The sequence below is a fragment of the Condylura cristata genome, unplaced genomic scaffold (assembly GCF_000260355.1).
Source record: "Condylura cristata isolate star-nosed mole 26May11 unplaced genomic scaffold, ConCri1.0 scaffold00015, whole genome shotgun sequence".
NCBI classification, from domain to species: Eukaryota; Metazoa; Chordata; class Mammalia; order Eulipotyphla; family Talpidae; genus Condylura; species Condylura cristata.
Genome location: NW_004567116.1, coordinates 21,275,728 through 21,289,230, shown reverse-complemented (window position 1 = coordinate 21,289,230; position 13,503 = coordinate 21,275,728). Strand labels below are relative to the sequence as shown.

At 40.9% G+C, this 13,503-nt stretch overlaps 1 protein-coding gene across 6 annotated transcripts in view; it reads right to left on the bottom strand.

Annotated features, from left to right (window-relative positions):
• The window catches only part of BDNF (brain-derived neurotrophic factor), a 57,484-nt gene that overhangs the window by 32,095 nt on the left and 11,886 nt on the right, over nt 1-13,503 (bottom strand). The window contains exon 1 of one of the 6 annotated variants that reach the window (XM_004682966.2): nt 6,580-6,893. The exons of 3 other annotated variants lie outside the window; for them this stretch is intronic. The gene's annotated coding sequence lies outside the window, so the exon portion shown is untranslated. Of the gene's footprint in view, nt 1-4,617; nt 4,643-5,468; nt 5,740-6,579; nt 6,894-13,503 lie in introns of those variants that run through there. 2 more of the 6 variants (XM_004682965.2, XM_012725668.1) reach the window with 2 other exon arrangements.

Below are 13,503 nucleotides of genomic sequence, written 5' to 3'. Positions count from 1 at the left end.
TATAAAGTTTTTCCAACAAAGAATTTTAAGCTTATTTCTAAGTACTGGTTCCTAGTTCCATAACTAATTTGTGGTGGTGGTGCAGATGTATGTGCTTATTCTAAGGTTGAGACAATAACTAATTTCCTTCTCCTTATATATTTTTTCCTTACCTTTTTGGTATTTACAGTCTTGCTACATATATGACCCTTTATTTTATTCCTTATTCTTCTGAAATCATTAAAGCTATAATAAGATCATTGATCAAAGACATTCTTAAGGTTTCTCTACTCAATTTATTTGGTGTTACCGTATCTCAGAAAGTGTAACTAATTGCCTGTAGCAAGTAAATAAAATCAGAACCTTTGTACTCCATACTTCAGTGTATATATTTGAAAATAATAAACTTTAAAAAAGGAAGTCAGTCCTTATTCCTGGCAGGCCATCCTTCATTTGGCTACTATATTAAAGTAGTAAAGGTCTGAGCATATGGTATTGGGTTGTAGATCTGCCTGTTTAAAATCCCACCTAAATTACAAATGATTTCAAAACCATCATCAAGCTACCATACACACTCACCAGTTCTGAACACGGTGGCAAGGAAATCCTACAAACTATAGCCTTGGGAAAATGGCTCAGTTTGGTAAGAAAGTCATTAGGATGGCAAAGCTGGAGATTTTGTTCTCAAGACAGCACTATTACTTCAACTTCTAATGAACTGAGTAAATGAACTGAAACTGCCCATTCACTTTCTTTGCATTTCCATTACATAGATCTTAATTTAATATATACTAGTTTGTAATTAAATGACAGGCTGCCCGCTAGTTTTATTTTAATAAGCCAGTTGGAAGGTAACTGATTTTTTCTATCCTATAATTTTATACATCGTAGTTATATTGTCTTAGAATTAAGAAATTCTCCTTTCCCTGCCCTCCTCCCTTCAAAAATATAGAGGCATGTCAAAAACACAGAAGGTCGTCATAAAGCTTTAGTCAGACCAAAGGAAACGAGATGAAAGCACATTTAAGAGCTACTAGGTTCTGGGAGCTTTCAAAATCAAGACATTACTACCATGACAACCAATGAAAAGTTCTTTCAAGTGAAGCTTTGGGGAAAACTGCATAACATTCGTTACTCCCTGGGCCCTTTGGAAATAAATTTTTACTTTATTATGACTGTCACTGAAGCTTGTAAATTTGCTTGGCTTTCCCCTCCTGCCCCACATCCAGTCTTCCAATTCATCCAATGGAACAACGTATCCTTCACACTTGAGGCCGTGTATAAATGAGGTATCAAGGCAATGAGCCACCTGTTAGCAACCAATTTAGTTCAGCAGATGTGCCTGACCAAGAGCATAACTGTCCCAGAATTTTGTACTTGAATTTGAGTACTTAGACTTAAATGAAAATTTCCATACTTATCGCTCCAGAAACTCATGTTTCTCTATTGAAAGGAGAGTATCTTCCTATTGCACTTAGAGAACACACCCACTTACCACTCCCTCACTCTGAAATGTTTTCCAAAGTCAACGTATTAGTGAACGCCTTGCATCTGTCATCCATAATGATCCCATACAGTATTTAACATTTGGGTCCACAACTTTTCTAAGGTTTTAGCATTAAGTATTCCGGAAAGCCAGAGATGTATTTAAGTATAAGATTATTTAGAGTTAAACAATTCTCTGCCTTAAGTGAAGGTTTAAGTGACTTTGAGGACGTATGCTTACGCTTAAATGTACCAAAGTCTTCCTCTATTTACTAGGGTTAAACTCCTCATACAAATGACATACGGATTTCATTTGCCAACAGAGTTTATTGCTTAACATTACTCCATACTAAACAGTAAATGGATGCAGAGTGTAACCAATAAGATTGCTCTTTCACTTTTGAAGCCCATCTGGGTATGTTATTCATCCTAATAAAGAAAATTTATCACAACGCAACTTAATGTGACTCTTGTTCAAACGATTTCCCCCTCCAGTGAACAACAGCCAGTATTTAAACTGAGAATTCCCCGGAATTCTCTCCTCCATTCCTCTTTAAAATGCAATTCACAGCTTGAGATCACAGAGCTTGCCAGTGGCTGAATGGCTGTGCTAGAAGGCTGAGAGTCCTTCAATTAAGCAGCAATTTTGCAATTAGTGGAAACTGAGTGCTCCATAACAATCGTTTGAAAACAAGTTGAGACAAGTTAGTAATTACCCTATTAAAGGAATATATTCTCTTGCATTGGGTTAGTCTAGCCCCCTCCTATGCAAACTAAAATCTTCTACACATGGAGCTGCAAGTTGAAAATTATGTCTTAAACATTCAAATAAATGAAGACATCCAAATGGGGTGCCTTTCATTTTAAAAGATATTCAGCATTATCATACACTTGTGTGGCCACACTCAGTATTTATTCAGATTTCCCTCACATCTAGAAGTGTTCTTTTTCCTACTGTGGGACTAACTTCCTAAATCTTAAGATGCTAATGCACAACTTGCATATGACCTTCTGTTTGTGTCTATCTACAATATTTTTGAGGTTTAATAGAAAGTTAAGTCTATGATTGAAACCCCAAACTGCTGGCTCTTATATTCCATAAGTTCAATACCCTAGTATATATCCGGGGAAGAGGTGGATGGGGGAGGGGAAAGAGTGGGGTGATATTTATATAGGGTTTTAAAAACTCATGTAAAAACGTGTAAACAGGTGCTGTATCACAGCCCAGAGCTATTTAGTTTAAACAGAAATAATCAATTATCTGCATTTTGACAAAACTGGAGTTCTTAAAGTTTCCAAGTAGAAGGCGCTAGCTTACATGGTGGTGCCCAGGAAATCCAAGGACTTTGAGATAGGAGTCTTTGAAATTTACATTACTTACAGCATATCTCCACTCCCCCGAGTCAAAATTAACCAGCAATATCCCAGCATCTCTCAACCCTCCTTTGGCCATTATGAGATTCAGGCAACTAGCTTACCTAATAAATGAATCACTTTAGGTGACCACTGAATGTTAATCAATTGATCACTTTCTGGGTTCCTTTTGTTTGCAAGTAAAAGTTCTACTCATTGAAGTATTCTAAAACAGACTTCCTTAATGTGTCATTTTCTGGATACTCAAAGGTTTCAAAAGAGGCACCTTTAGTGACCTTAAATATCACCTTAAATAAACAAGACTTCCAGTTGCAAACTCAGCTTTGAATGGGCTATGGAATGCTCCAAAGGTATGTTAAAAATTACTCTGCTATTTTGCTTTTTAAAAAAATGATCTCTAAGTGTGTCTGCAATGTTCTAATGCTTCAAAACATGTACGTAAGTCTAGTTTATGTGGAAATAATTTTTCTGCTTATATTATTTATAAATAGAAAACGTTTTGTAATAACTTAAAATAGCTCTAGATACATAAGACTTCTCCTGTCACAATACTTATTACTTGCCTGTCTCTGTTCACTAACATCACAATTTGCAAAGTAAGTTAGAAGATACAACGACTTTCTAGCCCTGGAATTCCAGTAATGGTGACCAACATGTTTTGAATTCCAGTGAAGGTTATGGTTACATTTCAACAAGTGTCTCTTCTTTCTGTTACCCCTGCTGCCAGCCCATAGGTAAACTCACAAAAGAAAATTCTAAAACAAGACATGTGTAAAATGAGGGAAGAGGCGTTAGTGATTGTGTTAAAGGGATACAGTTCCTAAGATAAACCGTTGTAGTGTTATTTCTACATGCTATGTAATATATTATGGTAATAAGTTAAAGCATTGGGAGTCCAGATCTCAGAAACCTCCAACTTAAAATGATAATGAGGTAAACATGGGGGACACCCATGTTTAGGCGCATTAAGTTTGTAATTATACATCAATAAATATAAAATGCAAAAAATATATATAAATACAATTTTAAAACCAAAATGACTTTGGGCTTTATAACAAACTCATCTAAAAATGCATTTTTAGATGAAAATAAAGAGGAAGGTGTATTTCCCAATATAAGTTTACATTTTATATAAAAACCAACGTTCCCAGTAACATATTGCCTTGCTTTTGAAAGACGAATGCATTAAGAGAATTAATAAACACTCAGAAATATGCTTTTCTTTGCTTCTAGCCAAGAACATTCCTGCATTCTTGTCAGTAAATGTTCACTAGTTACTGCCTGACATTAAAAGTTTAAGAATCCTAAAATAAGGTCCAAAGAGCCTAAACACACCACCAACTGTAACCCGTCAAAGATCTCCCAGCGCGAGGTAACCTTTTTTGCATTGTAGCCAAGAGGCGCAACCAGTCAAAATTCATTCGAGTTAGGCAGCAGAAGCATCATTCAACAAGTCCCGCCACCAAATCCGGAAGGCATCCCGCAAAACCATCCCTTACCTCTTCCCCACCCCCGTCACCCTCCCCCAGCAGTTGCTCTGGGCATCTTGGCCAGCAGAGGGCACCCTCTACCTTCCCTAGCTCCGCTCTCTCCCGTCCCCTTTCCTCCTACTCGCCCCTCCACCCCGGTGCCTCCACCCCGCTCCACCCCCAGCACACAAACACAGCATCCTCCTGCTGCGACTCCAGTTCACTACCGCAGTCCCGAGATTTTTCCCTTCTAGAGGTGCCTCCAGGATGCAATTCCCTTTCTTTTCCCGTCGGGCATAAAGCCCCTTACCAGGAGTTCTTTCTTTCCAGGCACAGATCATTCTTTCTCCACTGTGCACTCGCGAGGAAACAACCGGGTCAAGTCATCGTCCCAGTCCTCTCCCCAACAACATCCCATCCAGGTCCAGACAATCAAAACTTTTACTTCCTTTGAAGGTGTTCCAAGGGAGGGGCCCGGGCCTGGGAGAGGTGTGGGAATAGCCAGCCACAGCGTCCCGTAGCCCCATTGAAGTCCGAAAGGTTGGAGCGTCCCAAGTTTTCCAAGATAAACTGGCACTGGATTTCAGTAAGTTCGCTTTGGTCTCAACTCCCAGGGAGCAGGTGACTGTGCGCAGCCAGGCTCGACTCTTGGGGGCCAGGATGCAAGCTGAGGGAGCATGGGGACCCCCACCCCCACCCCACCCCCAGTCGGCTAGGGGACTTCCCAGCCTCTGAGAGGATTTGAAAGGATTAACATCCCAGTCCCGACACCCTCACCTCTGGTCCCTAGACAGCTGGCGCCCTAAGTAATCTTTCAAGACCCCTCCTAGGTGGAGGAATTTTCGGGGGGATCCCCGGGGCGCGGTCTTGGCTCAGATCACGCAGCTCCACGCCTCCGCTGGGCTTTCCCTTTAGGGCCTCCTAAGGTTCTTTTCTTTCGGGGGGCGGGGGGTTTCAGGCTGCCCCTCTGAGTTATGGGGTGGAGGAGAAAGTTCCCCCAGAGCAAGTCCAACTGCCCGCACTCCATTCACTGCGCTCTGCAGGAAAGGAGGAAAGGAGTTCTGGCCTCTTCTCCCAACTTCGGGCTTCCCCCACCCCAGCCAACTTTCCCCCGCGGACCCGCGGCTCCCGCACCAAGCCCCACGCCGGATGCTCGCCTACCTCGGGGTCCACACAAAGCTCACTAGTCTCCAGCAGTGGAGTCACATCGTTGTCCCGCTCCTGGCCCTTGCGCCCAGCACCCCGTCGCGGAGCCGCTCACCGCCGGCCCCACAGCAGCGGTGGCAGCTGCAATTCAAGTGTCTCATCAAAGCTCCACGAGGAGGAAGTGGGGGGCGCGCCGGACCGGCTCCTCGGCACCGCCCGTGAACCCGCGACGCGACGGGGTGCGCGGGACGGCGAGCGGGCGGGTGCGCCCGGGCGCGGCGGCGGCGGGGACCCGGAGCTCCAGCCTATGCCTCCAGCTCGGGTCAGACATTATTTAGCTCTTCGGTTGAGCTTCGATTGGTCAAACGGCGCCGCCCCCCGCCCCCCTCCCCGGGCTCGCCCGCGCCACTGATACCCGTGCGGGGTGGCTGCTTAAAGGGAACGCCGCGCCTTTTTCTCGCGGGGTTCAGCCCCCAGGACTCCCGGGGTTCCCGGGACTGCCTTGGTCGGTGCTCCCCACGCCTGCAGTTTCAGCAACGTAACCTCACGAACTCCGCTCCCACCCAGGATCCCTGCATTGGACGCACGGAACCCGCGGACCGCTTCGAGGGGGCGACGAACCCCCGCCTAAGGGAACCCCGCGTCGCGAGCCCTCCGCGGAAACCCGGGTTCTGGAGCCTGAGAGAGGGAGTGCGAATTGGACTCCCCGAGGTCTAACTGTCCGCCCTTGCTACTTCCTCTCTTCCCTGCAGCCAAGTTTTGTGGGAGAGGGCGTGCGTTTCCCGGACCACAGACACACCTTCCCGCACCTTCCCGCACACGGAGCTTGCAAACGCCGACACACAATGAAATCGCATAGAGCATGGGGGGCTATCGGTTTACTCCGCTGCTTTAAACACGCCGGCTTAAACGGAGTTCGTGAGCTGACCTCTCCAGAGTTAGCCTAATAGGAATTCAATCAAGATAATAACGGCATTCTTTATTAATGAACGCCCCTAGATAACGTTACACCAAGTTACTTGCTCCAGCCAGGAAGCCGAGGCAATGACAGACTTCACTATAGCCGCACGCTTTCCAGCAGACCAAACAGAAAAAACGAACAGAGAAAGAAAGGAAAGAAACCCACCTTTTCAGTCACTATTTGTCAAAGTAAACATCAAGGCAGTTGTCTAGGGAAGACTTCGGCCAGTAAACTCCCAGACTCTTAATATTTTTTTTACCGTTCCCTTTGGTTAAAAAGAAGGGGGTTGGGGGTGCGAGTCTTTGGTGCCGGGTTTATACTCCTTCTGTTCTGCAGCAAAGAAGTTAAATTATTGATAGTGGAAATTGCATGGCGGAGGTAATACTCGCACCCCTTGAGCGAGGAGCTCCATTTGATCTCGGCAGAGACCGGGAGATTTCATGCTAGCTCGCCAGGGGGGAGCGGCAGCGCGAGCAGCCCTCTCAGCGGTGAATGGGAAAGTGGGTGGGAATCCACGAGAGGGCTCCCCGGTGCCTTGACGCGCGCTGTCATATGATACCTCCGCTGCCTCGAAATAGACACTCTAGTGCACGAATTACCAGAATCAAAATTCAGCGCATTTAAAATGATACATCTTTTATTAGAAGAGTTCCGTTCCAGGGCATTGCATGTTTTTGCAGATGTTTTCACTTCCCTGCCTAGCAAACTTACACACATAAGCCAGCCCTTTTAATAATGAACCTAGGCAGCAAAGATAAATAAAAAGCCTTCTGTTATAGTGTGTGTTGGGGTGGTGGGGGGGAGCAGTTGGTTCAGTTAACCTTCCTCGCCAAGCGCCGCCCCCGCCCCCCAAACACAGCGGAAGAACAATTTTAGGGTCTCTTTTGCCGCTAGCAAAGATCCTTGGAGAGAATATAAGTGCCTAGGGTCCAAAGGATCATTTTCAATTAGTTTTGGACGAATGTTATCAATCTTCTGCATAGCTTCCTGAGTGAAAGGAGAATTATTTTCCCATTAGTTCATACCACTCACAGGTACTAGGACAGCCCTTAAAATTTAGTCTAAGAAACAAGACAGCAGTTTTTAACTTGGAATCCTTGGATTTTCTTTTAGTATAAAAATCACCTGGGTGCGCGTTAAAATGCAGGTTTCTCCGTTTGCAATAGAGAGTGAGTAGGGTGAAGCAGGTCCAAGAAGTAACATTTTAGCAAGCACCTAAAGCAATTCAATGCAGAAAAGCTGAGGTCACACTCAGAGAAACACTCTTCACGGTTGTGAAAATGAGTATCAGACGAATGCCCCACCCCCCAAATGTCTTAACCAGGGTTATGCATACGTGCATTTTTCTATAATCTCAAAAGGGTTTGACCTAATAATTGCTAGGACTCATTGCTGTAACAATTTCCCTAACCACTGCAACATTAATTTGTGGAGAAAGGAAAGATTTATAAACACTTTCCTTCTTTTGACCCTCTTGTGGTTATCAAGAATGTGTTGTTCAACTGAGTATAATACTATTATATACTCAGTTCACTTTACCTAAGGGTTTACAGGTTTACAGTTAACAAAATTAATTCCTTTGTATTAGCTGTTTCAGAACTTCTGAAGACTAACGTCAGAAGTTACTGTTCTCATTTTGTAAATGAAGAACCAAGTTTCATGCCAGGAAATAATTTGCCCAGGTTCACATAGCTAAGTGTCAGAGACAAGACTCAATGAACTGAGGAACTCCAGTTAGAAATATCTCTGCATCCCCTGTCTAATCCCCAAATAAGAGAAACTATATGTTTCCTGGGAGCGTTATCAGGACATATACTTAGAGATTCTTTGCAAATTGTTGTTGGACTGAATAGTAAAATTATTCAAATATATGCATATTCTTAGAATGTCACACATTTAGCTTTGCACCTCTGTCAGCTTGACAGAACACATGACCAATACAAACTACCCTACCACACAGATGGTGAAGTTTATTGTGGAATACTTATTGTATGTGAGATCTGAAGGTTGGTCAGAAGTCATAAAGGACTGAGAGCATGAAGCAGGTCCTGCCCACCTCAGTGAACCTCTGTATTGGCACTCAGTGGTGTAGACAGGATGCAAGCACAATTTCTTTTAAACAAAACAAATTAAAAGTCTAGTTGTACAAATACACACTTGCACTTCTTTATAAAGTACTAAAGGAGCCCTATTTTAAACCTTAATATGTGCATAACTATGCTAACCTCAAACTAATGCTTACTTTCCAACTTTAAATTTGCTTGAAAATGAGTTAGTTATTTCCCAAGTTTTCAAAAACTCAATTGTAATGTACTTCCTTCCTGAAAAACAACTATCAATTGAACATTGAGAATGTTAGCATTCTCGGTGCCACTCAGTTGGAAGTCAAGGCAAACCCTCTACCTGCTACACTCAGGTTCCACAGTCAGCATTTCTGCTGAGGAAAGAGGTGTTTTCACTTTAGAAACTCTGATTGTGTCTATGTTCTTATTCCTACTCTCCTTTGACATTATATAAATACATGTATTTCTACTCTCTAGTGTGTGGTGCATTTTAACTGAGGAAGAGAGGAGACAGAAATAGCAGGAATATTTAGAGATAAAATAAGATCAAATCCCAATTCAGATAAACCTGATGAATCAGACCTCTTGACACTTGAGACAATTTCCAAACTTTCTTATTTGAGATTATAGTATTATCAAAACCAGTAAAAGACAGTCTCAGAACACTTTACTCTTTTGCCTTTAAAATATGTTTTATATTCAAAAACAATGAAGACAACATCAACCGAAGTTGTATGACTAATGCCCTGCATGGAATTCACAATAATTTTTTACATTTGTTTAATTCATGTTCTAATAGAAAGAATGTCAGAGGCCTAAGATCAACAATGTTTTCACAAAAGTCTTTTCCTATGGTGATCCAGGGTGATATAAATACATAGACAGGCATTTCTGATTGTCCTTAATATTGATCTCTAACATAATTGTTATGTTGGCAACTAAGAATTTATGATCTAGGACAAAGGTCAAGAAGAAGTGTGAACTTCTTCTTGTCAGAAAATATAAACTAATCCTCATTACTCATGTGGGAATAGAGGCATTGGCTTAGATTTGACATTGACATAATTTTTTCTATTAATACTTTTAATTGGCTGAAGAGACTTTTATCATTATAAACATTTGATGTTTAATTATGTTTATTTAAGTTTCCTAGTTACTTCTGCCGTCAATGTTGCCTTCAATGTTGCTTGCAAAAAGCAATATCTAAGATGAAATAAATCGACCTCAAAATTTGCTAAAAATTGGAGTAATTAGCATAGTGAAAATAATAAGTAAACAGAAGACTCTCCTGTTGAGCAGAGGGTCAAAGGTGTTTTCAACTTCATGCTGGATGATTTCAAAGACCCAATCCAGCATTATTCTATGTCATTCACAATCTTCCAAATTATTAGTAAGGCCTGTTCTGAGCAAAATCTTAGGAAGAAATAACTTCTCCACTAGATTGTACTTTAATATGAGGTATAGTCCCTTATAAGCTTTGTCTGAACCATAAGAAAAGCTTACGCCATATTCAAATGTGTCCAAATTGGTCAGCACCTGTTCCAGGAATTATGTAACCATACATGGCCATTAGTAACAAACAAAAGAAAGGAACCACAGGATGAAAATATTAGAGGGGTCAAGAATAGTAGCACAGAACAAGAAGGTAAAAAACTGATCCCATCTGTGATTCATATTCACATTTGGATCAAGAAAAACAGCACACACACAAAAAAAACATTATGAAACAACTGAGACTAACCCCCAAACATATGAGAATCATCAATGTAACCCTCTTAGATTTTCCCTGAGAACACATCAAAATTAATTGTGAGGAATAAATGGATTTACTCATTGTATGTTTGAATTAGCATGATCAAAAGGAACGTGGTCATGGACTTAGGGCAAAAGTTTGAGCTGACAATGATAGCTGACTATGATATGTGTTGGTTTTGTTAGAAGAAGAGTCCTGTAAAGAATTAAGAAGTTTAGACCAAAAGCTCTTCAAGGCATTGAATCAAATGTAAGGAACAGATTACCTTATTTTTGACTGGGGTGAGAGATTTTCTACTGCTATATATCCTTCATGGAGAAACTTAGAAACATATGCACAAAATATACTTTAGAGGAAAAAAATCACTGACCTTTCCAAAATCACATTTAAAAACCACACTCAGAAGGTAGCCTATTGGCATATACCCCTGAGCCTACACAGTGCCTGTCTTTAATGTTCTTTTTGATGAAGGAACTGGGGAGGAGATGTAACTGGCCCTTTTGTCCAAATCCCCTAAATGACATATGAGGGGAACGAGTCTTTAAGTGACACATGTGTGGCGGCAAGGTCTAGGCATCAGGCCTACCAACATAAAGAGCCATCTGGAGACATCAGAAACTCTCGACTTTCTCAACATCAGTTTATCTTCCCAATCTAGTTAGAGTCATTCAGTTGATTAAGCTTAATCCCTACTGCCAGATACTACAGCCTGAACTAAGATATAGGCAGATGGATACCACACATTTCAGCCTTCCAACTGCTCAAATTCTAGAACATAAGATTTGCTTTTTAGCCCCTTTAACCACTTGTGAAATAAAGGTGGAATATTATGTTTCCTTCCATTGGGTTTTTTTCTTGTCATGGTTTGGGGTATAGAAGATGACCATCAACATGTTTTTAGTTGCTGGAGTGTAGTAGTGACAAGAGTTCTGAAATTTGGAAGGGTATGGGACAGCTGGAGAGGGTGCACCGTGGCTGTTAATCAATGCCCCATCTATCCTTGGCTAGCAGCATAGAGGTAGAGGGGTAGAGGTATGGATGGGCGGAAAGGAACACAATTCAGGAAAATAAATTTTCTAAATAAGATTAGGCATACTTATAAGAAGATAGGTCCAGGATGGGTTATAGGAAGTGATTTCATCTTCCTTAATAATCTTAGACCTATCTCTGTAGACCAGGGAAGGAATCTACATATCCTTCTTTGAGGACCTTCCTAAGGATTCAACAATTTTAGTGTTTGGAAGTTCTTATTTATAACACAGTTTAGTTCTTGTTGCAATTTATATCTCATTTCATTTCATCCAACCTTAGTGAAGATGGAGAACAGCTGCTCACTAACCTCCTTGTGTTATTAAGTCACCACTCAGACTTTTCTCATAGCAAGAGATCAGATCTCACAACCTTTCTTCATAAACTCCAACTTCCAATCCATTAATCATTTCCCTTGGCCTATCCTGGACCTCCTCCAAGCTCTCTAGATTCTTCTGAAAATGTGGAGCACCAAGCTAGACATGTGTGTGAAATTCTCCAGGGCTCAGGAAACATAGTAGTCATGAATTATCTGAACACAGCTGTTGGGAAAAGCCAAAGGGAAGATTCAATCAGATTGACAGATCCTTCCCTTGCAACTTGGAGACAGAAATGATTGTTTTGTAAAAAGACGAGCCTTCACGTCAAAGCCATATCTTCTATCCTCAATTTTCCGATGAAGCATTTTACAAAAGAAACAGTTCTTAATAGGACAATTGGTTTTTACTTCCTAGCTCTCAAAAAAATTATGTAAGGACAAGCGATTTTTCAGTACTCTATTTTATATTCCAAGTGTGAACCTTCAACTATGAACTTGGAATAGTGTTTTCATATTCTCAAGTTTTTAATTTGCTGCAATTTCTTTCAGAAGATAACATCTATGAAACTCTATACTATTGATGAAGCTTGAAATTTCTCCTAAACTGAGCTGCTTCTTTCCATGTTGTCTGTATAGAAAACCTGATTACAATAGAGTAAAATTAAGTTAAAGTTTATAAAAGAATCATGCTAACCCACATGATAACTAGAATCAGTGTTTATCTGATTATTTCACATGTCACGTAGACCTCTATTAATACCTCATAATCCCTAGTGACCAGATATTTCAGGGCTTCTTCTTCTTGATAGCCCAACTGGAAAACATGGAATCAACAGAAATACAATTCCCACCACTCCTATTTATCTGTTTATGGCATATTTAGCCATGGCTACAAAATCAATCGAATAGCCTCAAGAAATTAAGATGGATATGGAATGAAATTAGCATGTTAACAAGAAACTAAGTAGGAAAGGAGAATATCTATTTCCCCTTCTTAATTATTTTAAGAAATTGGGATTCTATGGCCAAAAGAAAACTACCAGAGGGTATGCTCTAAGGAGGCATTTTGAAGCATTAGTACAGCAGCATAGAGCACCAAGAAGTAGTGAGTCTAATTGGAAAGAAATGGCGATGGCAATGCAGATTAATAGGACAAATGGGACATTTCATAAAAAGTTAGGTCAGTGAGATGAGGCAGCATGGGGAACAAGTGGGAGAGAATAGAGCGATGCATTTAAATTCTGAGACCCCTTCCATGATTTTTTCTCCTAGTCATTGTATATACAGACTCAAAGAAACTTATTTTTCTCTGCTTGAATAGTAGCCATAATGTGGAAGAGAGGGAGAGATGTGGCATAGGGGAGTATATAGCTAGTTATCCAATTTTGGATATCAGATGTTGATTCTTTAATACAAATTAAATATATTTCAGGGATCCAAATTCAGACCAGAGCAGAGTTCCTCAAGACAGCCTCCAGGCTGACTTAGACAAGTATAGTGACAACACTTCCTTTATTACCAAATTTCATGCCTCTCCCAAGTGCAGTAAAAGTGTTTAGCATGGAGGATCTCATAGGCATATTTTCCTGAAGGCCTTAGGAGAAATGAATCAATGCTATAAAATATTCTGACCCTTTTCATAAAAAAGTTTCCAGAATAAACAACTAAAGTTAGCTTGCATTGCTCACTGCTTTATGTATATACTAAATTCTTACTGGAATTACCATTCCCCCATAATAATCATTCTTAGGGCATTACAACCAGATTGTGGATGTGATTGACTTACAACTACTTTGCAAGCCAAATTTCTATGGTCTTCCATTCTGATACAAAAACTAATGAGTGTAAAGTAAGTAAAATTAAGATGAATTTCATAAAAGAGAATCATTTTAACCTACATGATGCCAATTAAAAAATATTTAGCG